The following is a 25,839-nucleotide window of genomic DNA, read 5'->3' as shown; positions in this document are numbered from 1 at the left end:
CTTTTTAAATCAAATCATCAGGAAAGTCACCCAGTAAAGCCACAAAACACCAATCTTTCAAAAAAGTCTAGAGATGATGAAGAAGGAAGGCATGCATTTTTCCAGCTGTTGGCCATTAGAGAGATGAAACAGCATTTTCATTAAAAACCACCCAAGGGATTCCTTCTTATATGCTTTGTGGGAGGGGTGTGTGGGTGGGTGAAGGGGTGTATGCATGCATGAGCATGCATGTGTGAGAAACAGAGAAACTTCTTTTAGGTCTTTCACATGCTGTATGTCCGTGTATAGCAAGGGAGAGAGAGAGAGAGAGAGAGAGTGTGCGCGCGCGCGTGTGTGTGGTCTGATGGGTTGATAATGATACTTATGTTTTCAGCTTACCTGATGAGTCTCGAATAGATTAAAAGCTCTTTTGTGTTCACACTTAAGTCCATGTGGCTCACCTTTTGGGGGGTGATTTTGAATAAATAATAGGATGGATGCCATGATTTCAAGTATGCAGTGTCCAAAGTCTCTCTTCCAAAATATGGAGAAGCATGTCACGTAGGCCAGAAAGAGGCATATGCTGGAAAGGGGTGGCGAACATGCGGACAGGGGTGTAAGGTCCAGCAAAGACCAGGTTTCACACATTCTTGCCCTTAAAAGGTAGGAAATTAACCAACCCCATGCTTTATATAAAGTTTAGCCAGCCCTCCGCCTGCTTTACATTGTTAAGGGGATACATTGCCAGAGGAGTAATTCAACCAGAATGATCTGTGGAGCAAGCACATTCTGGCTCTGTGGGAGGTTGACTCCTTCAGCCTTGCTGTGTAAGCACCACAGAGCTCAGTTAGCGGAGGAGAGCTCATGCAAATGTGCTCTTCTCTTCCCCTAGACCACAACACCACAATCAATGGTTTCCCACATCACATCCGTGGCCATACTGGCAGCTACAGATAAGGGAATTGACTTACCAGCTTTATATGAAGAGCCCCCAGTTTTTCAGTTAAAAGGAAATTGCCTGCACTCGAGCATGGGGAACAAGCCTGTAACATCTTTTAAAGTGGGGCAGCATCTTTTTCCCTCACACCAAAGCTTTGGTCCTTGCATGGATCCTTTAGAGCTACAGTATGGCTGACTTACCCTCTTCCAGTCCTGTGATCGGCCAGGAGGAGCGCTATAGACAAAGCTAGCACCATTTGTCATTTTCTCTCTATCAATAGTAGGATAAGTTTTTAACAGCCACATGGACTCGGTCATGAGCAGAAATCAATCTCAAGAACTACTGTTCTGAAAACACAGCTCTCTAACATATTCACCCAATAGAAGGCAACATGGTTTCATGTATGATTAGCCTGTATAAAATATTCTCAGCAACAGACAAACTAAGGTCAAACTCGGACCCTGTCCCTCTTAAAGTTCTTCCGGGTTGACTTTCACCTCTTAGGTGCTATTATGTTGCTACATAATTTTTTTTTAAAGGCACAAAACAGGTCACAACCTGCAAAACCAGAGCAGAGCTACAGCAACCACTTTGATAAACTATGCACAAGAGCAATCCAGTGGATATAGTGTACTTGGACTTTCAGAAAACCTTTGACAATGTCCCTCACCAAAGACTCTTAAGTAAAGTAAGCTGTCATGGGATAAGAGGGAAGGTCCTCTCATGGATCAGTTACTGGTTAAAAGACAGGAAATAAATGGTCAGTTTTGAGAATGGAGAGACATAAATAGTAATGTTCCTCATGGATCTGTACTGGGATCAGTGATGTTCAACATTAGTTGACTGGACAACAAAATGACTAATGCACACTGGAAAATGTGAACCTAATAACACATACAAAATGATGGGATCTAAATTAGTTGACCATGAAATCATTGTGGCTAGTTTTCTGACAACATCTGCTCAATGTGCAGAAGCAGTAAAAAACGCTAACAGAATGTTAGGGACCATTAAGAAAGGGATAGATAAGACAGAAAATATCATAATGCCACTATATAGATCCATTATATGCCCACACCTTGAACACTGCAAGCAGTTCTGGTCACTCTATCTCAAAAAAGATATATTAGAACTGGAAAAGGTACAGAGAAGGGCAACAAAAATGATTAAGGGTATGGAAGAGCTTCCATATGAGGAGAGATTTAAAAGACTTGCTTAGCTTGGAAAGAGATGTCTAAGAGGGGATCTGATGGAGGTCTATAAAATAGTGAATGGTGTGGAGAAAGTGAATAAGTAAATGGTGTGTGGAGGAGTAAACAACATGAGGATTCTGGGGTCACCCAATGAAAGTAATAGGCAGCAGGTTTAAAACAAAAAACAAAACAAAAAAGTACTTCTTCACACAATGTACAGTCAACCAGGGGATGCTGTGAAGGCCAAAACTATACAGGGCTCAAAAAAGAATTAAATAAGTTCATAGAATATAGATCCAACAACGGCTATTAATCAAGATGTCAAGGATGCAACCCCATGCTCCAGGTGGCCCTAAACCTCCAACTGCCACAAGCGGGGTCTGGACAGCAGAGAATGGATGACTTGATAATTGCCCTGTTCTGTTCATTCCCTCTGAAGCGCCTGGCATTGGCTACAGTTGGAAGACAGGATACTGTGCTAGATAAACCATTGGTCTGACCCATTATGGCCATTCTTATGTTCTGATGATCTGCTCATTGTTTCCCAAGATTGGACATGAGCCTTTATTTGGCTATTTTGCACTACTGGCTTCAGAGAATAGTTTATGCTTTTTCAAAAGGTTCTGATTTTAAATCACCTGGGGGCAATGTAAATATGGCCTCCAGCCGAAAAAATATGGACCAGAGTTATGACTGAGTCATTTGAAAAGAACATGTGATGTAGATGATGAGGTCAGAGTATCCTGCTATAGGGAAAAATTCAAACAAATGAAAAGTAGATACAATTTCAACAAGAAAAATCTTTATAGGTGTGATCCAACCCCCACTGAAATTAATGAGAATCTTCCACTGACGTCAGTGGGATCCTAATACATCATCTAGTCCTGCAAGATACTGAGTGTGATCCACATGCAGAGTTAGGAACACTGAGCACCTCACAGGATTAGGACAACAAAAAGGAAAGGAGATTTGGGTATATATTTACACTTGTCCATGGAAACATATAATACAACACAGAAAAGGTATTTTGTTGCAGTAGTAGATACCTACTTAGGTGTGATTCAAGTCTCTCCAATTCACTACAGTGGTGCTAGTTTGTTAGGTCCCAATCCTGCATTCCTTCTGAACCCAAAACTCGTTATGCCCATTCCTATTTCATTCTGTGCCACTATAGGATCAAAAATACAAACAGCCGTGGTGCCAAATTAACTTCACCTGTACAAAAATGTGGTATGAAAGAACGGACAGATAGACAATTTTTTCCACATGTTGAAAACACACTTACAAAAATCAAGCCTACCAATGCTCCCCCACTTTAAAAAACAAAAACACACACAAAAAAAAAAACAGCCCAATAAAAATGTCACTATCCATAATAAAAAATTTTATATGGGGTCTTTAATAACAAAGACAATAGAGCTGAAAAAAATCCCATTTAAGTCAATTAACCCGATCCTGCAAATCACTTAAGCACATGCTTATCTTTAAGTAGATGAGTAGTAGTTGAATTCAATGGGACTACATACCTGCTTAACGTTAAGCGTGAGCTTAAGTGTCTTGATGGATCCAGGCTTTAGTTCATCCCTCCGTCTATATCAAATGGTTCCTTACCGTCTAGTCTACAGTGGGTCATTCCCAAATCTTTAATAGATCTCGTTGTTTGATTATTTCATACTGCTGTGTTATATTTCCTATATGTGTATTATTAATGTCTAAATAAGGTCTCGTAAAACCAACAGCTAGGCTTTCCCAACAATTGCATCGGAATAATAATATTTTGATTTTATGGGGCTAGCTCCTCAGCTGGTGCAAAAAGTGGGGGTCCTTCCAGCTTAAGGTTTTCATAAGAATACATTTAGCTCTTGAAATGACATAAGGATTCTGGGTACCAGTAATATAGTGCACAATCAGAAATCTGAATTTGAATTGGTTTGTTTCTATCTGTCTATGTTAAAACTTTAAACCAGTGCTTTGGGATGAAGCTTTCTTCATCTGCACTTTACGTTCCTTAGTCACTGAATTCGGAGTGATAAAAAGTCCATCACAAATATGATTTAGTGCCTTAGCAGCACAGAGGGACTCCAAAAGAAGAATAAATGAATGTGTGTGTTAGCTGAAGACTGAGGCATGTTTTGCACACATGATGTCACTCTTGCAACTCACAAAGAACTAATTGCTCAGCTTGTATGCTGGTTGGGTTTACTTTGCAAATTATAGTTGTCTGCAGAGCTATAGTGTGTCATCAGTAAACAGCAACGTTGTCTAAAGCATAATTAATATCTTTCTTTTAAAGTTGCTTATTTATCCTCTCTCCCTATGTCAAATATGTTAATGACTTCTCCAAAACCTACAATTTGTCATTTTCAAAGATCCTGTCTTTGTGCCTGGGGCCAAATGCTTTAGATAAAATCACAAGCAGCTTGATCATGCTCCCATTGAAGGAAATGGCAAAACTCCCACTGACTTAATGGGAGCAGGATCTAAAAATATATTTTCTTGTGTAGCTTAAGTCAAGATAACAAACAAAGGGCAGAGGTGGCCTTATGGTTTGCAGTAGCTGAAGCAAATTCAGGCCCAGGCTGCCTAGAGCAGCAGAAGAATCATAAGCCATGAGTTGTCAGTTAGGAGGATCAGACACAGCCTGTGGGTTGCAAAGCTTGTGTTAGACCACAGAGTGATGCAAAGCCATTCTGTTGGCTTGTGCTTTTGACTAGGCCCTGGCCAAAAGGTATATTCTCAATTCAACATGTGCTGCTTTAGCCATGTTATCTCGAGGTAAATAAAATGCTGGAAATGCAGTTGAAAATATGCCCATGTAAAAATAACCACAGCAATAGCTCCAAACTGGATGTGGTGGTTTGTACTATTACTGTAGACTACAGTGGCACCCTTTGACAGTGCATTGCTCCCACACAAAGGCACAAGAATATGAACAATTTCATGCACGTGACTTTTTATATGTATCTCTTTACAAATGACAGGAGGTTTACAACTAAAAAGTACATTTACACTAAAACAAAAAATATGAGAGCATATATTTAATTACCTATTTGTCTCTATTTTACTTTTTCATTTTAATTTAAAAAAAAAATCCCAATTAAATCATCTACCATGAGGCAGAAAGCTCTCATAGCAAAGTAATACTATTTCAACTGCTGCCTATTGCTGCTAAAGTCGTATATTAATACAGGAATTCACTTGTCCAAGATCTGAACACCCGGGTAAGTCTCCATGCCACAACTGCTATGTTTTTACATGTTCCTAGCCTCCTGCTTCGGCAAGGTTGACCACTTGGAATTCTTACCATATTACTAATAGAACAACAGTTGTAGGTAAGAAACTTACAAATCTTTGTTTTGTATGTGCTGTTGTAGTGACCCCAAAGCACTGCTCTTTCTCGCTCCTTTGTATAATTCCATTCTCTCTTTCCCATCACACTGTGCCTCACATAAGGCCCAATCCTGCATGGGGATGGCAGCCAAGGCTCCGAGCACCCCTTTTGAATTTCACCCTGAGGGAAGGCCTTTTCCCTCTACTACAGCTTTTTTATGCGGTTCTGGCAGCATAAAGGGGATATCAGAGACCCAGATCCAACCAGGAGACAATTCCCTTGGCAGAGGCTTACGCTGCCCTCCGAGGTCCACAACAGACTGATGGGGCCAGGAGGGTTATATCAGCAATGGCAAAGGGCAGGGCCATAATATATAGGACTAGGCATTCCAAGGGGTGCTGCAGCCCATAGGTGGCTTAGGACAGGTTGCCATAATTTAGGCAACCCTACAATCTAGTTAAGTCACTCCAGTGTCTGCAGCAACCCAAAATTGTGTAAGAACTACTCTAGCGATAAGGGTTTGGAAGATCAAGTCCTTACTCAGCTGGAAGAAAGACGGTCAGGCTATTCTGTAACCAGCCACCACCAGGGGGTGCAAAAGCAAAGTATCTTCACCTTACTTAGGAAGCTGTGATTTTCAACACAAGGACGGTCTTACCTGCCTAACACTTCCCAAGAAGTCCCTGCTCCTCTACTGCACAGCCCTGTGCCTCTGGCCAGAGGCCATTATATTTTTTAAACAACTGTCACGTCACACGGTTATGTACAGAATATAAATTCTGTACACCTGCTGTGTGACAAGAAAAGTCAAATTGAGAAGTGTTTCATCTTTCTTTTTAATTTGATTTATATTGGTTTGTACTCCATCATGGTTTAATTGTCCTTCAGTTAAAATACCCTCTTGCACTCAGCATCTAATAAATATAACCCCTCTGCATTTAACAGACTGGTAAATTTCTAATAATTGCCAGACTTTGTAGCAAGTCTGGGTTGCTTTAATTATTTTTTCTTCGTTTTGTTCTTTTTTCCCCCCTGTCACTGCTAGAAGCGATGTAAGGCCTAGCTGTTAGAGCATGGGATTAAGATGTAGAACTCCTGGGTTCTAATCCTGTCTCTACAATGAATTATGCCCTTTTAGGCAAATTATGTAACCTCTCCTTGCTACAGTTTGCCTGGATGTTAAATAGGCATGGCAACAGCTATTTCACCTGGACAGCAAGGCCGATAAAGGCTGATTCAGTTAGTTCTCATAAATTATTCTGGGATCCTTAGAAAAAGAATACATATACGTAGGGCCCTACCAAATTCTTGGCCACGAAAAACACGTCACGGACCGTGAAATCTGGTCTTTTGTGTGCTTTTACCCGATACGATACAGATTTCACGGGGCGGGGGGGAAGACCAGCATTTCTCAAATTGGGGGTCCTGACCCAAAATAGAGTTGCAGGGGGAGAAGGGGTGTCACAAGGTTATTTTAAAGGGGGTCATGGTATAACCACCTTTACTTCTGCACTGCCTTCAGAGCTGAGCAACTGGAGAGTGGCGTCTATTGGTCAGGCACCCAGTTCTGAAGGCAGTGCCCGGCAGCAACATTGCAGAAGTAAAGGTGGCAATACCATACCAGGCCATCCTTACTTCTGCGCTGCTGCTGGTGGCGGCTCTGCCTTCAGAGCTGGGCTTCTGGCCAGCAGCCACCACTCTCCAGCTGCCCAGCTCTGAAGGCAGCACTGCCACCAGCAGCAGCGCAGAAGGGTAGCAACACTGCAAGCCCCCCTACAATCACCTTGTGACTCCCTGCCCTGCAACTCCTTTTTGGGTCAGGAATCCGACAATTACAACACTGTGAAATTTCAGATTTAAATAGCAGAAATGATTAAAATGTATTATTTTTAAAATCCTGTGACCATGAAATTGACCAAAATGGACCATGAATTTGGTAGGACCCTGCATATATGCAACATACGTTATTGATTTTGCAACCACATTATATTGTTTTAATGAGTCATGGTTCAAAATTACATAGTTATGAGATTCATATTTTTTTCAATATCTTAGCTACCTGTTATTATTAAGAATGATTTCCAGTATTATGAAGGCCCATTTATAATATCTGTGTAATACACCAAGACTCCATTCATGCCATTCACTGGGAAAAGATGTCTAGTAATTCTGTGCTGGAATATCGACATCTTGTTGTCACAACCCTGCTCTCGTTGAAGTAAAGGGAATTCTGCATTCATTCCAGAGGTTACAGAAACGGGACATACTTGTTATTAATCAGCCTTGAAAAGTAGCACTTCATCTTATATAAGCCATACATTTTATATTCCTTTTATTCAAAATTGTTTCTCCTCTATATATCTACCTTACTAATAGGGGGCAGGGAGAGGGAAAAGGATGGCACATGGGATTTAACTTCTCTCTCTAAGGGACTTTGAGACCCTTGGATGGAAGGTATTTTAGCACTGTTGAGCATTATACATTATTGTCACAATAGAATGTACTTTGAAACTATATCTCTTTTCCAAAAATGGCAACATGGAAAGAGGCAGCATTGTCCAGTATTTAGGCCAAAGGGGCTAGGTCCAAGAGAATGTGGATTCTATTCCTGGTTCCACCACAGACTTGCTGTATAACATTGGACAACCCATTATATATGGGAACAGTAACAATTATCTATTTTTGTAAAGTGCTTTGAGATCTGTAGATGAAAGGAGTAGATCATTGTAGAATATTATTATTACAATTTTTCTTTGATTTTTCAGCATCAGCTATTACTTATTATCAGCTAGGACTCCATTTCATATTCGAAACAGATAAGTAGGAATGAAAACCCTATCTTTCAAGATATCACAGCACAGATGTAGTTTGAAGTAGTGGAAATGGATCCAAACCACACAGTTTGGATTCAGATCAGAAATTCCCCAAACCTCTGGGTTTTTCAGAGCCCAAGTTCTAGTTCAGCCCATTGAAGAGATGGTGTAGAGGGAGTGGCACATACCAACTATGGATCCAGCTCCAAAATTCATCAGAGTCCAGCAGAGGTGTTTGTAACTGGGCATTTGGTTCCATCTCTAGTGTGGAGCTCTGCAACCACAGCTTAAGTAACTAGAGCAAATACCTTTCTATTCCTCCTCCATGCTCTATTGCAGATGCAGTGGTGGGGCCTAGGGAGAGGAAACAGATAAGGACTCATTGATGGGGATTCCCTATAACAACATTTAGTTTATCCCTGAGTTGGCGTTTGATGGAACTGAGAAAAACTTGTTTGTTTTCACCTGACAACATTGGACATAACTGCTATTTCACCACTAGGCTGAAAAGTACTGGCATTTTATGCAGAGGAACTGTTGGTAGAAATAATTTATAATTCAAGAATACTTATAAAATCCCAGAAGATCATGATCCCAGAGAAAAGGCTTACTTCTTATGTGAACTGAAATGGCTCAGTGGACAGGCCACTAGGCAGGAGACCTGAGTTCTATTCACAGAGCTATAGCTGTCTAACCCTAAGCAAGTCACTGAGGGCTGGATCTACTAAGTGATGCAGGTGTTTAAGTCCAACATTTCAATGCCACTGAGATCCTCAAAACCGCCTGCTCAGCTAGTACCTAAGTTTCCACCTGTAAAGTTCTCCCTGGCCAAAATGTCTGCCAGTACACATGTGCAAAGCCATCTGTCCTGATGCTGCCTAGCTCATACCTCAGCCCCAGTGGGATTTTCAAGCTAGGTGTATTGTCACCCACATAGCACAATCACAAAACACAGCTGAGGAGGTGCTGCCTCTGTTATATCCAATAAGCCAGTGGTCAGGGCACTCACCTGCCATATGGGCGACCCAGGTTCAAGTCTCTCTGCTCTGCCTAATTTAGAGCAGGGCCTTGAATCAGGTAGGCCACCTCCTCTTTAGAGCCTGGAGCACTAAGTTATTCTAAGACAGATCTCTCTCAATCTCTCCCATTGCATGTGTGCATTTATAGATAGAGATATAATTAAATATTCATTGGAGCAGGGACTGGTACCTCAGTGTCCCCACTCCCAGGGGAGTGCCCTAACAACCAAAGTCTGTGCATCTAGCCCTTCCGGCTATGTGCCTCAGTTTTCTTATCCAGAAAAGGGAGCTAATTATATTTACCTTCCTTTTTACTGTAATATACATATACAACATAAAAATGGCTTTTGATACCTGTAGATGGAAAGAGCAAAATATTATAATATTACATATTTTTATACAAAATGCACCTAACATTGTGCTGCTCTTAAATACTGGGTAAATTTGGCGAGGGCAGTGCTGAGGTTTGCTTAGCAGCTTTTTTCACTTTTCTTTGACCGTTTATATGGAAGAATAGGAAATGACTAACAAACGAGCTGGAAATATTTAGTACATTTCACAAAGCTTGAAAACGAACTTGATAACCTGTGGATATTACAACAATCTGCTTTGGTGCTTAGTTTCAGTTTAACAGAAAACTGAAGGGCAGTGCACTTCTTGCAACCGTTCATGATGTAGGTGGCAAACAAAATGCCAAGAAGAGTGCATTACAATTCAGCTCTCACTTCAAGTTAACACAAGCTGCGGGTGATCAGAACCTCTGAAAATCAGGCCTGAAGTTTTCAGATTAAAAATGAAGGAGCCTAGGTCCTGATCAGGGGCTGATGGGTAACACTATGTACCACCTCAAATAAAAAATATGCAGTTATGGTACAGAACAACTATAGAGCATGTTTTGATCTACAGAGACACTCAGTTACTATCTGTACACAAGTTACTGTTTTGCATTCTCTCTTTTCTGTGTTCACTCCTCAGAAACTTTAAAATAGCAGACCTGCAAAGTTTGGACCCAGACTAAGATTTTGGATCCTCCAAAGCTCAGAAATGGTTGGATTTAGAAGGGGGGCCAGTCATGAGATAAAGATATAGGTTTGGGTCACAAAGAATCCCTCCAGCCTCCTGAAAATGAAGGGCAACAGACCTGGAGTTTAAGATCCAGCAGCAGATCCCTACAAAGCAGTTTTTCTTTTCTTATGGCTTTTGTCTCTTTTCATCTGGAAAAGCATCAAATTCACCACCTTGGAATTCCCAGGTCCTTTCAGCCTGATACAATGTCACATAAAATGGACCGTTAAGTAAAACCACTCATGTTAATTTTTGTTCCATTCAAAACATAGGAAGGTCAATCAGTCGATGTTATCCAAATGAGAAAAACAAACTCGGTGACAGAGTACAAGTTGCAAGAGAGGATAAAATATTTCAGGCTTCATCGAGGATTCAACAAACAACAGAAAGCAAAAATACCATTCCCAACTATGCAAACAGTGACCTAAGAGTGTAACCTTAACACTTTGAGGAGAACAGCAAAGCGTGAAAACAAATCTAAGCCCCTTTAAGGTCTCTAAACAACTACAACAAGATCTTGTCCATAACGGCCAAGTCTTGTGCAGTTCCATGTGTGACATGTCATGCAAATCAACAAGCCAGTTTGCACACAGCCATCAACTTCAGCTTATGACAATTCCTGCCCGGCGAGCTGGGGAAGGTAGGACATGGGAGTGCACAAAACGGGGCAGGTGGAAAGACGCTGGGAGATGCTAGTGACTGTCTGAGAGGTTGTGAGAGTGATGAGACGCCTGGAGTTGCTGGGGAGAGCGGTGGCTGCCTGGATGCGTGGGGATTGTTTGTGGGAGCTGCTGAAGTGTGTGATGGGGGAGCCTAGTGCAGCTGTTGGTGGGTGGAAACCCTTCACCTCTTCCACCACTGCTGCTGCCGCCGCCGCCACCACCACCTCCTCTCTTCGCTGTTCATGCCTGGCTGTGAGCCAACAGAGAGGTGAAGCAGCAAGAGAAAACACCTGGCTGCCAGTTCAGCCAGCACTACAGCAGCCCCATGTGGCAGAAGGCTCAACAACAAGCAAATGCCTTCAGCCTGCTCACAGCTCAGCTAGATGAATGAGGGGCCAGTAGGGCGTTCAGGTGGGTGTTGCTGGAGCTGCCTGACCCTTGGCAGCCCTGGCTGTCTAGGCTGTCAACAACTGGCCACATAACTCACCACAGGTGCAACTCTGCCACACAAGCCCCACTCAAGCAGTAGGCTAGGGACTTAGGGCCCAGCTCAAGTAGCCAAGAACACTCCCCAGTGGCTGTGGGACATCCAGAGACCGACCCTCTAAAGATTCTTCAGCCAGTGCCATCCACTGCCCCAACACACGACAGCCATTGCAGCGGGGCAGGGCAACTGCCCAATGATGAATCCTCTGGTTCCACCCTCAGCCCACCCCTGTTATGTCCACTCAGCTTGCATACTACCATGCTTCACGCCACACCGGGTTCGCACTCCTGCACAGGTACATCAAATCGAGCCGCCCCTCCCCACACACAAGGGGACTCACTCAGGTCCTAATGCAGAAGAACATCCTTATCCATAGAGGCGAATTTGCCTCTAAGGGCTTAAATGGTGCATGGAGCCAAGCAGGCCTTCTGCACGAGGCTGAATTTCACCCTAACAGGATATGGGCCTGATCCTGTATTCCCTGAACATAGAAAACTCCTATTGACTTAGATGATGATGATGCTTTGTATGCTGGTAGGGGCTAGGAGCCTCACTTGTGGATCAGGACCCCATTGTGGCAGGCTCTGTACAAACAAAACAAAACACAATCCCTCCCCCAAAGAGCTTACAATCCAAGTATAAGTCAAGAGACAGCATGTGGATATAGACAGACGGATGGGAGAGCACAGGAGAACAATGAGACAATATGAGTCCACATGACAGGTGGTGGGGTCTCAGCATACCATAGCCAAGTTTTTTTGTAGGCATCACAGCAAAGGAAAATTGTGTGTGAACTTTAAAGTTTTCATACATTTTAAAGCAAAATATTTGACAGTCCATTTCCCTATTACTTGCCAGACAAGGCCTACGTCTAGGATTCCAGGTTTGCCCTGAAATAGCTGATAGTATCATACGGGCCTAGGGTGACCAGACAGCAAGTGTGAAAAATCGGGGGGGTAATAGGAGCCTATATAAGAAAAAGACCCAAAAATCAGGACTGTCCCTATAAAATCAGGACATCTGGTCACCCTATACAGGCCTAACCGCATACTCATGAACAAGCACAGAGTTATGGCAGAATATCGGTTAAAGAAAAGCCTGGACTTCATTTTACTATTACTTCTAAAAAAAACTGTAAAATCTGCCCAGACATATGGGATTACTGAACTAGCACTCACAGAAAGATGGGGGCAGATTCTGCTCCGGGTGCAGTCAGTGAGAATATAGCTATGGATAATTCTCAAGAATATTTGGGTCCAGAGATATATTACAGATATTTCAAGTGAAAAGAAAAGTGCTGATCCAAATTTAGAATAGGTCATGATACTTCCTTCCTGAATCACAACAGGCAGCAGCTATCCAGATCTAATTCCACTTGCATTTCACCATTTTATATATATATATACCCTCTTCCTGAAGTTTCCTTTATTGTTAATTTAAGTAAGAACAAAAGCTAAGCCACCTCCTCCTGAACCTCGTTTGGTCCCAGAGATGCTCCCTGCACCCCATCTCTGTCCCAGTGACCTCTCCGCAGAAGTCTATCCAACTCCTTTTATATTCTGGTTGGAGTTAATTAAAACTGCCTGTCACTCCAAGTCAGCAGAATTACTCTGCATCTGCTCGCCGGGTTTCGGTACCTGACAACATGATGATTCAACAAAGAGCCCCACACCCTTGCGCAGTGTCCTAGATGCTGCTCCCTCTGAGAGCATAACCTGTAGTACAAAATATGAGAACATGCACTGAGGATGTTCACATGCTAGCTTGGAAAACAGCAGAAGACTTAATGCCATTCCAACCCCCAGCCTCTATTAACTGTATGCTCCTGACTTACCTTAGAGAGAGCTATATTGTGAGATAAGTCTTCCCGGATTAAGGGGCAAAGAATCAGTGCAGAGTTAGTGGAGAACTACAATCACCCTCCCAGTTCCCCTGTTGCTCCAGTGAAAGATTAAACTACACTGGGTCTACACTGGATGTGCCAGCAGTTACTCCACTAGAACCCCTGGAGGGTGGGTTCAGCACTACTACTTCTCCTCTTCATCCTGTCCCCTCCTTCCCACCTGTGCTAGGGGCTAGGGATGTAACAGCCCCACAGAGCTTGCGTCCATTGACCCGCTTCTATCTATAATGTGGGTAACCAGGACATAGGTGTGCAAACACCACTACACAAGCCAAGCCCTAATTTGGCCTAGGGTATGAAAAGAAGATGCCCTTTCCCTGGCTTTGAAGTACGCTGTCTAGTAGCTGGTCAGCCCAGCTCTGCTTAAATGCCATTTGGTGAGGTTCGCGTTAGTGAATTCCACGTACTGTCCAAGGTTGTAGGCCTGGACAAAGCCATCATCAACAGTAGACTGACACAGTGGTATAGTGGTAAAAAAAGAAGTGGGTAAACTAAGCTAACCTCCATATTCCCTAAATGAGAAGTAGGCAAACTTAGTTTACCCAACTTTACCCGCAGCTAGACTACTGGACTTGCACCTCCTCATTAAGCTGTGAAGTGCTTATGTTGAGAGCCCTTAATGTATCTCCACGGTACAGAAAACACCACAATAGTTGGCCACTTGTTGGCAGACTCAGCGGAGATACCAAGAGCTGAGTGGGGCATGAAGAATGAATTTACCTGGGACACAGCATGCTGAGGGAGGGGGGAGGGAACAACGAAGCTGCTACTGGTGCTGTACCCTCTCTGTGGCTAAACAGAAGACATCTGCCTCCAGTGATATTTACCAACATCTTTCACAAGCACTACATTCAAATGCATAAAAAATATTCTCAAAGAATTATTTTCTGATTTAGCAGGGTGGGAGGGAAACGGGGGAGATATGAGAGGCTAGACAGCTCTTAAATTCCAAATCTTGCTCTCAATTAACTCAGAGAGATCAGGGCTGGATTAACCTTTTGTGGGCCCAGCCCCAAAACATATTTGTGGGCCCTCAGGGAGGCAGTGGACCATGGCACGGGGAGGTCAGTCCCCAGAGCGAGGGGCAATGGGGCACAGCACAGCAGGGGTGGCCCTGCTCCGCCCAGCTCAGTGCAAGGGCATTGTTTACAAACTGGCAGTTGCCAGACACACGGTGGCCCACCCTGCCCTGTCCTAGCAGCATGCCCCTTCCCCTTGGGCTCGGGCCACGCAGCCCTCCCACCCAACACCCCCCCCAACTCCCTATGATCAGAGCCCCTCCATGACCCACTATGCCCAGCACCCTACCCAGGCCTCCTCCCACAAATGCACAGCACCCTGCACACCACCACCCCTGCCTAGTACAGCACCCCAGACAGAACCCCACTCTCTGGTGCCCCAACACTCACTTCTTCCCTGCCCCCTCACAGCCCAGCACCCCCACAGATCCTCCAAGAGACCCACTCCCCCACACTCTGCTTCCTGGCCACACTCACCAGCCCTGCTGGGAGGCAACTGTGGTGCAATCAGCCAGACTAGGGCCTGCCCTGACTCCCTCAAGACCCACTTGCCTGGAGGGATCCAACTAAGCCTCCCACACTGTCTCCCCACTACTGGCTGAGACTGGCCAGGCTTCTGCACCAATCCCAGGCAGCTCAGCTCTGGGGAGACAGGTGGGGCCCCACAGGTGGTGGGAAGCAGAGACTTCCTGGAGCCAGATGTGCACTGGGGTCCAGCCAGGGGGCAGAGAGGAGCAGGGGAGTGGGGCCAGAGGATGGAAAGGAGCCCTCGGCCAGCTGGCAGGCAGGTCAAGAGGAGCAATTGGTGGACGAGAGGGAGCGGGGTCTCGGGGTGCAGTGCAAGTGGAGCAGGCTGGGGCCCCTTCTGAGCATGGGCCTGGCTCCATGGCACTGTAAACCCAGCACTGACTGGATATTTGCCACGGACCTGAATGGGATGAGGATCTAGCTCAACATTAATATACAGATATGATCTGCAAGTCACAAGAGTCATTTTAGCAGTTACTATTTACCCAAGTAAGCTGGGAGTGCCACACAAGGTACGTGCTGATTTGTCCAGGGCATGTGCATAGTCTCTTCGCTCTCTCTCTCACACACACACACACACACACACACACACACACACACACACACACACACGCTAGGTCTCTGCTCCTCATGGCTCAGCACAGATCCACCTCAGAAAACTGACAGTGCATTGCCACTCAGTTCTGGAAGATTCCAAACCCCTCTGGGTTTTCCACGCTCACAGAGGAGAAAGGGGGAGAATTTAGCCAAAAATACTGAATATGTAGTTCCCAAAGGAGCTGCTTTGTTTGAATTCATATCTGTGTCATTAAGGTCATGCTGTAAATTCCAGTATATAGGAACTAAAAAGTATCATTTAACACTCATGAACTTTCATACTGAGCTGAGAGACAGACTGCACTGTGATCATTTTGAAAAACAGCCACCCAAACCAATTTTCCCCTCCTTTTCAGCAATGTGGTCCAAATAGCTACAGTGCTGGAGTGGGAGCTAGGTGACCTGGGGTGTATTCCCAGCTCAGCAACTGACCTTGTGAAAGTCACTTCAGCTCTCTGGGCTTCATGTTTCCCATCTGTAAAATGAAGATAATGGTACTTACCTATGGCTGCAAAGCACTTTGAGATCTAAGGGTAGAAAGTGCTGGATGAGAGCTACATGCTGTTCTATGGGGCAAAATAGCTTGACACTTGGGCTGAGGCTTTATACATCACCTTTCAGAGGGGAGTGCATCTTATGGGAGCTATTGTTAGGGTCTAATTCTGTGTCCCTTATTCAGACAAAATTCCCTTACCAATCACAGAGTCCTTCCCTGAATAAGAAGTGCTGGTTCATGCCCATAAGGAAGTATAATCTGAATACAGTTTGAATTCAGGAATATTATATTTTCTTCCTGATCTGTTTTCCTCATTTCTTTTCTTTTTGTCTTTTCATCATGCTTGTGTGAAGGCTGGAACAGGGCCGTCCAGAGGATTCAGGGGACTTGGGGTCTTCGGCAGTGGGGAGCCCCCGCCGCCAAATTGCCACCAAAGACCCACCACCGAAGTGGAAGGACTCCCTGCCGCAGGTCTTCGGGGCACTTCGGCAGCAGGTCCTGGAGCAGAAGGACCTCCTGCCGCCGAACTGCCGACAATGACCCGGAGCGGAAGAAGCTCCAGGGGCCCAGGCCCTGCGAGAGTTTTCCGGGGCCCCTGCAGCAAGTGAAGGACCCTGTTGCAGGGGCCCCAAAAAACTCTCATGGGGGCCCCTCCAGGGCCCGTGGTCTGGGGCAAATTGCCCCTCTTGCCTCTCCCTCTGGGCAGCCCTGGGCTGGAAAACATGTTTAAAACCTTCTGAGCTTCTGTAAGACACATTTAAGGCCCTCTGTAATCTAGGTTTCAAAACTGAGGGTTACAATTAAGCACATATAATGAACTAGAAAGTTTAAGTTACTGAATGTTCAAAAAGAGAAATCTATTCCACTTAGATTCTAAACTAGAGGGATTAATGGGCATATAAGACAATAGGAAGCACCTCCCTGCTTTAAGCAGACTGACACAGATGTTACAACAAACTTCTTCCTTAAACAAAGACCATTCAAATTGCTCCACATGCTTTCCAAATTATTTCCACTGCATGAGGAAGTCATTATATAGCTTATTTCACTGATTGCACTAAGTGCTGCACACTGAGACGCAATCCTGAGACTTTCGCTGACACAAGTAATCCTTACTCATCCAAGTAGTCCACTGGAGTGAATCTAGTTTCCTACTAAACAGAGGCAGCACCTGGTGAGTTGCTCTCTTTTGTCTAGTTTGATTGCCATAAATGGTTTCAGTGAAAACACAAGTGTGTACTGGTATTACTGCCTGTCTTTACTGATGTCTGAAATCACATTGCCTGCTTCACTCTACTCATCATCCTTTCTGCAAGCAAACAGAAACCATGAGTTCTCACTGTGCTACATTTTGTACAGTTGTAAGGAGGACAGAGATTTAGATCTGTTTACAGGAAACAGAAATTACATCAGTAATACAACCAGCCTAACTATCATTCTGGTAGGGTCAGTAGCACTTGGATTTTCCTCTAAGAATTCCCACACACGTGATACATAAAGTGTTGCTGGTAGGGGGGGAAAAAACACTCTTCCTTCTGAATTAGTATTGAACCAATACTCCAGCATGATGCTAAGGGTCAGAGCAAGGCTGGAGGTGCTATCTTGCCAATGTTAAACCAAGGTCTTGACCGCATGTGGTCATTAATGACCTTACATCAAGATGAAAGGTGTTAAACCCTGGTGTCCTGTCCAACTGCAAAGCGTTCAATCACATTCTGCCTCCCCAAGTAAGCAATTCACTGCAAGTTGGGTATAGTCTTGCTCTGTGAGCAGCTTAAGGTCAATTCTGTTATCTTTAATCATGAAAATAGTCCCATTAATGTCAACAGCCTGTCTACACTAGGCAAATTTTGCAGCAATGTTTGCAAGAGTGGGAGTCAGCCTAGTGTAGATTAGCCAGCAGCTTCCACCAGCATTTTAAATACTGTGTTGATTAGACCTGCTTTGACAACACTTTTGTCAAAATGTCAGCAGCCCTTCTAAACTAGCACTCCCAGTGCTATTACCAGAGGTAGTGCTGAATTGGTGATAGCAATGTTGGGATGTCCCTCATGTTGACAGGGTCAATGGGACTACTTGGCTGAGTGAGGACTACTTCTATAAATTAAGGTTGCAGCATCATGCCCTAAACAGCTGCAACTTCTCTCTCCAGAAGAGGGTCCATTTCAGTGGCAGCTGAAGTGATTCCTGTGAGCCTTGTCATGCAAACCCTTGAACACATGAGTAATCCTGACTCAGACAAGGAGGCTCACTGAACTCACTCACATGACTATGAACTATACTCACATAATCCTGCATTGGCATGGGGAGCTTTTGAGATCCTTTCCAGCCCAACGTTTCTATGATTCTATGACCCAAGGGTTTACAGGTTCACACCCAACACATGTAAAGTTTGTAAAATGTGTTAAGATTCTCTTGGACATAGTGAGGGACAGAGCCTCCGAATTGTTTTGCAGGACTGAGCATTGATTATTACTGTTCCTTTAAACAATATGAATTTTGGAGGATTTATGACTGGCCTTGCAAAAAGGATTATAACAATAACCTCAGTCTACTTGAAGTGCAGTTAAAGAAAGTCCCTTTTAGCTTTGGAATTTCAACACTGAGAAAATAAAGGTATGAGAGTGAAAATTTTCAGGAACCTTCACAGTGTCCTAAATACATTTTACCAAATTCCCATCAAATACTTATCACACCTATGCAAAGAATGTCTTCTTCCCCACAAAAGCTTTCTGTTTGATCACAATGACAACCTACTGCTAGTCTGTTTCAAATACTAATGTTATTGAGCTTCAAACCTTAGAGCAATCACATCATGGAAATATATATTAATTAATTCTCACTCTTCTGCCCTTATATATTTGAGCAGTCCCATTAATTCAATTAGACTTACTAGTGAGAATAAGGGCTGCCGAATCAGGCCCAGGCTTTTGAAAATTGAATTGATAAACTCAAAGAGAATAAACACTTTGGAAGAAAAAAAAATCACAGATAAAGTTTAGGATTATCGTTTTGGGAAATGAACTTTAATTCTAACCACTACTATCCTGAAATAGACATGCATTGATTTATCTATGAAATTCCTAGGAAACCACACACAGATCTGGAATTTGCAAACCAGTGTAAATAAACCCATCAGACTCTCTAGCAAATAAATGAAAATGCAAGCCACTGAAACATACCTAGAAAATCCATGCCCCTGGCTGAGAATTATTGAATGTTGAGATCCAAGGAGTCAGTATTTTGGGGTGGAGTGACTCCTACAAATCAATCGCTGCAGAAAGTTAATGTCATAGAAGTTATACATCTAACAATCAATGCTCATCTGCAAGAAACAGGCTACAGCATGGAAAAATCTCACTGGGTTTTTTAAACCTCAATCCATTCCAACCCTACTCTTTGTACAGTTCCTTTGTAGGCTGTAATTTACTAACTCCATCTGTTGTTCTCTCAGCTTGCTTTCTGGAAATGTTGCATTTCAAGGGTCTGCTTATTACAGAAGGTCAAAGAGTGAAGGAGGCCCTTTCATTTTAAAACAACTTGAAAGGAAATTTATATTTAGAAATAGCAATGATTAACTAGGGAAAATATATTAGAGCATTAAAATAAATGACATGGAATAGCTCTTACATCCAATAAAGGTGACTTTGCTTCAAGAAAAATATATATATATAAAGCTGAGGAATGCTAGCCTGCATCGAGATGCAACCATCTCATAAACATAATTCATTGTCCTTAAATACCTGTATGAATTTTAATGTACTTTTTCTTCTTGTCCTGCTAAAATCACTGCTTCTGTGTTTTATTCTCTTTCCCCTCTCCCTCCCCAAGTATCTTAGCAAACCTCTTATTTATCTGCTACTTATTATTAAGCTCTTTATTATTGTTGTTGAACTTCCACCAGAAATACAGCTCTTATAACTATATAGTTTTACACATTTGTGGAGTAATGAAATCACATGACTATTGCCCCAGAAAAGGAGACTAATTGTTGCAAGGGGCTTGGGATACAGAGCCTTTCAGCTGTAGGTCTGTGGCTTCAGTCCAAACCAATTGGGTAGTGACTTCCTCTGTGAAAGGAACTGGTGGTTTCATTCTAGTGCCTACTGGAAAAAGCCTGACCTGCAAAGTGCTGACTGCCCTCAAGTCAGTGGGATTTGCCTAGACCCTTTCACACACGATGAAGGAACGGGTTCATTTACCTGTATGGGAATTGAAGATCCTCAGAACCTTGCAGAATCAGGCTTCAAATGCCACATCACAAAATCACCATCACCACCAAAACTGGTGGTCTCAGCAAAGAAAACAAAGACAGATCCAGCCTTGGAGGCTCAATCCCCTCCCACCACTAGACAAAGAGCAGGACAGATGCACAGGAACAAGCTAGTTTGTGGCTTGCTTATACAAGTGCTGTCTTAGCTCTGACTCCTGGTCTGTCTGTGTGACAAGCTAATGACCACTAGATTAACTTAAAAAAAACAAAACTCCATGTGAAGTAATTTCTGAAAAGTAATGACCCTCCTTTTATATATAGACTATATCCTAGGATCAATTAACCATCCAGGAGGTATAATGCAGCCACTGTTTAACAGTGCACAGCATTACTACACAGACAGAAAGGGAAGAATAACCTATATATTTGAGACTAAAGGAAAGATTTAGGGAGGGAGAATGTAATTACTCCAGCTGGAAGCTGGCCTGGACACAGGAGCTAAACACCCCTCCTTATGTAAAAAGTATCAGGGGATTTTCGACGACAATGAGTGGCCAAGAGCTCAGTTTGCAAAAATCAGCAGCTCCAGTGCTCCTAATCTCTTGCTGAGCGTCAGCACTGACTCAGAGGGAAGCGTGCCACCTATTGAATCACCAGAACCACTCCTTCAGCACTTAGAGGGAAGACCTCCAAGGAAAACTAAGTACTAATCAGGCACAACCCTATTGAGCTTATGAAAGCTGACAAGACCACAGTTGGAGGTGGAATAGCTGCAATGAACAGCATGTTTTAACAAAAGGGCTCCCCCTTTCTGGTAAAGCATCCCTACTATAAAGCGCTTTGTCAAAGAACTGACAACGGGAGGGTGAACGGCTGTTGGCATGTAGTTATGGAAGAGCTATTCAATCAATTTCTGTCAAAGAAATCTACCTAACAGACTCTGAAGGCAGCTACAGTACAGTTATTTGGCCACAGTTCATCTAAACTAAATGGACGGACTGGCTTCAAATATATTGCACAACTGAATGATTAAATTATGGGGAAAAAGGACTAGTGATGACACATATATTTAACACAGCAAGTCTCCTCCTTCCAAATTCGGAGGAGCTGGCAAGCCTCAGGTCTGTACACATGCCAGCAGCGGATGTCAGCATGTATATAACACTTTTCAGAGCAGCATACTGTTGAAACATGTAGCGTAACTACAAGGCACCCTTTCTGTACAGCTAGCCCAAAACAACTATTTCAGTTGCCTTGCTTAATAGGATAGTCTTAGGCTCTGTATTTAATGTAGATTTTACTGCATCTTTAGTCCAGTTCTTTATATACCACATAATAAAAGCAACCCTACTGCATTTTCTGCAAAGTCCCACTCCAATATTTGGGGCCTTGGGAAGTGATGCAATTATGGGTAGGAGAGAAGTAAGAATAGGGGGATGGTGTGCAAAATGAAGGGCTACTGTTCTTCTTCTTGCACTTACCTTTCCTCACACTGCTTCCAATTTTCAATCTGTAGTGGGGAGAAGTGTGTAGATAAGGAACTCACAGTCTGCTTGCCTGACCCAAGGCCAGGTTTGTAAGCATCTTGCTGAAGTCTGCAATGAAGTTATGGGAGTTCTAGATGACTACAAAGTAAATATAAGTATCCTGAAACCAGAATGCACCTTTCTACAGAAAACTCTGCCTTATTGACTGAGTTGTTCAGATTTGCAAACACATTTTTGGATCTTTCCTCCACTTCAGCTAAGAGTTTTCTATGCAAAGAAACTACAGAAAGAGATGTCTTGGCATATGATCATTCTGTGCCTAAGTTTTTAGACAAATTTTTTCCCCTTAAAACATGTTCCTTATCTTCTTTTCCCTTTTTTTCCCTCTTTTCTCCATCCCTCCTTTTCCTTCTTCCTCATTGCAGGCAACATTCATAAACTATAAAGAGTTGTACACCCAGAGAAAATATTTCTTATCACCATTGAATTTCATGGGACAAAGAGACTGTGAGAGTAACATAGTAGGGCAAATGGTCAATACTGTGCTGAAAAATAGAGATGGCTGACAGACATTGGATGCATTTTCTCCTAGTTCTCACATTTGCCATCTTATCCCAACCCCTATCACTTTGATCACTCTCTGTTAATTTCATCCCGCTGCCAGTCCTTTCCTCTTTTTTCCCCCTTTGTCTTCACTCAAACTGCAGTGAATCAGGAAGGGCTTTCTGCTATCTGACTCAAGATAGTTGTTCGTCTAAGACAGGTTGCCAAAGCCTTCAGCTTTGCTCTGCGTGGGTTTGATGTGCTAACGTGAGCATCACAGAAAGTGTTGCGGCCAGGGCTGTCAGAGTCACCCCAAACCTTTTTCTCTCCTCCCCAATAGCATGAGTCCCCATAGGTCTCTCCAGCCTCTGTCCTGTTGCTTCTACGTCTCTCTTGACCTTCAGAGGCAACAGCTCCCCATGCAGAGGTCCCAGGACTTGCACTTCACAGATGTCTGAGAGAGCTGAACAACATCTTGATTCCTATGTAGTGTGTTATAACCAGTGTGCAAACAGGAACCCTGGTATGATGTGTCCTTTATGCTCTTTATAACAACAGAGCAACCTATATCAAAGGGCCAGTTCTGTGATCCTATATAGATTTTGTAAATATTTAAAGGGATGGTGTGAGGTCAATCTTGTGCCAAAACTTTGGTTTTGTAAAAATAAAAATAATGATTTAAGAAAAAATTCAGTGGAAACAATGAGCTTCATTTTGCAGGCTCTGAGTCCTTTTAACGCATCTGAGGAGGGACAGCTTGTATGACTGTGTGAGTAAAAGATGCAGGGACTGGATCCAGTGATTTTTGCAAAGAAATAAATATGTCCTTTCGTGTTTGCAACCCCAATCTGGCAGTATTGGGCTAGTGCAGGAGATCCTGATAGTAAAATTGTCTAGAAACTGACAATAAACACAAAGGCAACTAAGTAAGTGCAAGAAGTGGTGACAATACATAAAGAGTGAAAAATTAATGAGAATTGTAAAATCATTTCAGTTTTAATAATTTCAGGTGTTGTTTGAACTAAGATCAAGGGTTTTTAAGTGAAGACCATCAGAAAACACTGCTCAAGGGACCAACAAAACTCTGTGGCTCAATGGAGGTAACAAAAAGGTAGAGCAGAACTGTACTCAGTATATTTGGCAACAGTATGGCCTGTTCTCTCAAAACAAGAGAGTTAGCTAATAATGACGGTGACTGGAACAGGTTTCACTCTATGGTTTTTCACTCTGACAGTGACCTTTTAAAGGTTATTCTCATTCCTTTGTTCTATCCTTAGCCTAGGATTGCTGAGAAAAGACAGGACAGTGGCCCCAAACAATAGACTACAGTGTCTTAGCTGATTGCCTGCCAAGAGAAAGAAAAGAAGAGAAGAGTCCTCAGTCATGGTATCTAGGAACAATTCTGATATATCCAGAAAAGTGTTTAGTCATTAGAAAGCACCCTAAATTGTAATACCAGAGGAATTAATTTCTGTGGGTATTTTCAAAACTGCCTTCTGGCTGCTGCAGGCAAATCCTTTAACTACTGTACATCTACCAGATCAGTGTCTGCCCTAAAAAAAACTTGTCACTTAAATCAAATTAAATTTTTTTAAATAGTGAAAAATCATCATGGATAGAGAGAGTCTCAGTGGGGAGATAAATTACCTATCCTTTTTATCAAGGGTTCAAATCCTGGATCAGGCATTAGATCCCCAAACCGCAACAAAATCTTGTCATGTCGATACCTGTTCAAGAGAAGGGAAGTCAATGGGGCGATTAGCAAGTGGGGTGCCACAGATCAGGAATGAGGTGCAATGTTTATCACAGCTATGTGGGGAAGTTGCAGTTTACCAATGATGAATCCATCCTCTTTCTTAGAGCTTGTCTAGATCAGATTGTTACACCAATGTAAACCCTCTATTGTGCAAAAGAGGGCTTGCAGGGATCCGATTTACTCTGGTAACTTACCAGGATAAATTGCACTGATATTAGCCCCATTTACGCCAGCACAACATCTCATCTATACTGGACATTTATACCAGTGTAAGTACAACATTGTAAGATACCCCAGTACAGACAGAGCCTTGGATCCTGCATTTCCGTGAGCAATAAATATCAACAATTTGTGCAAATGTTTCCAAAAAAGAATTCCATATATTTTTGCAGCCTTTTCAAGCATGTAGAACACTTACGCTAATGGTAGAATTAACCAATCTTCTGTGAAAAACACTGTAAACAAGTCTTTTTTAAATAAATCTTCAAGGTAATTTTGCATGCACATGACAGACACGTATATGCCCAACATAAGGTGACTCAATAAGACATATATACACAAAGAGAGAAGTGTATAACTACAGATATAAACCAACATTCGCTGAAATAAGCCCTTACTTACACCCATTGGCGTCAATGGCTCTGCACTGGTGTAATGGAGGATAGAATTTGTCAAGAGAGAGCAACATGTCAGCTAATCAGAATTCATTGAACTTCTCAACTCCTTTTCCCATTTACCTTGCATCGGAGCTGTTCACCATTCTTAGCCACTCCTTCTGGTCCAGGGCACTGAGGTCTTGGAGTTCCAGTCCCTTTCTCTTTTAATTTTTTCTTGAGTCTTTCCATTGTATCCTTGGTTTTTCACATCCTCTCTCACTGTCCTCTTCCTCCCAGGATTTCTTTGCTGGTTTTTCTTCTTCCATTCTTGTCACGTGTCCAACCCACCTCAGTGCACTCTCCATGCTATCACTGAGGGTATGTTTACACTGCAATAAAACACCTGTGGCATGGCCGCAGCTGGTCTGGGTCAGCTGAGTTAGGTTCATAGGACTCAGGTCTTGGGGATATTAAATTGCAGTGTAAATGTTTAGGCTCAGAGTGGAGCCCAGGGTCTGAGACCACATGTGGGGAGAAGGTCTCAGAGCCAGGGCTCCAGCCCAAGCCCGAATACCTGTATTGCCATTTTTAAACCTGCAAGCCCAAGTCAGTTGACTCAGTTTCTGAGACTTGGTGCCACGTTTTTTTTTAATCACAGCACAGACATACCCTAAGAGTTCCAGCTTCATCTTTGCTTAATTTCTTCCAGGTACACTCTGTGTGTGCCCTCTGCTAGCCTGCCATTCTCCTCAGTATATTACTTTCAACCACTTGTATCTTCTTTGCTTACATCTCTGTAAGACCCACTGTTCCCAAACCATAGAGCAGGCAGGGACCAGCACATGCAGCATCCACTTTTCTTTTCAATTTGTTACTCAGTTGCTTGCTTTAATTACATCAGCTAATCAGAACTGATATCAATACATGAAAAAATATTTAAGAAAACAACTAAAAAAAGAAAAGAAAAAAAGTTACAGTATTGTACTGCCAATAATCATGAGTCAGACCCCAACAAAATCATGAGATTGGCTCAAAACCTATGAGCCAGTTTATATATTAGTTTTGGTCTGCTTTTGATATTTGAACTCTCCTTGACCACCCTCAGTGTGTGTGTGACACATTAGTGTTGCCAATGCTCCCAAATGTATTTATAATTCTGCCCTGCATACCCTACTCCCATTAGTTCTTCCCTCCCAGCTCCCACCCCTGTTC

This window comes from Gopherus evgoodei, chromosome 8 (genome assembly GCF_007399415.2).
Source record: "Gopherus evgoodei ecotype Sinaloan lineage chromosome 8, rGopEvg1_v1.p, whole genome shotgun sequence".
Taxonomy (NCBI): domain Eukaryota; kingdom Metazoa; phylum Chordata; order Testudines; family Testudinidae; genus Gopherus; species Gopherus evgoodei.
This window is presented reverse-complemented; position numbering follows the sequence as displayed.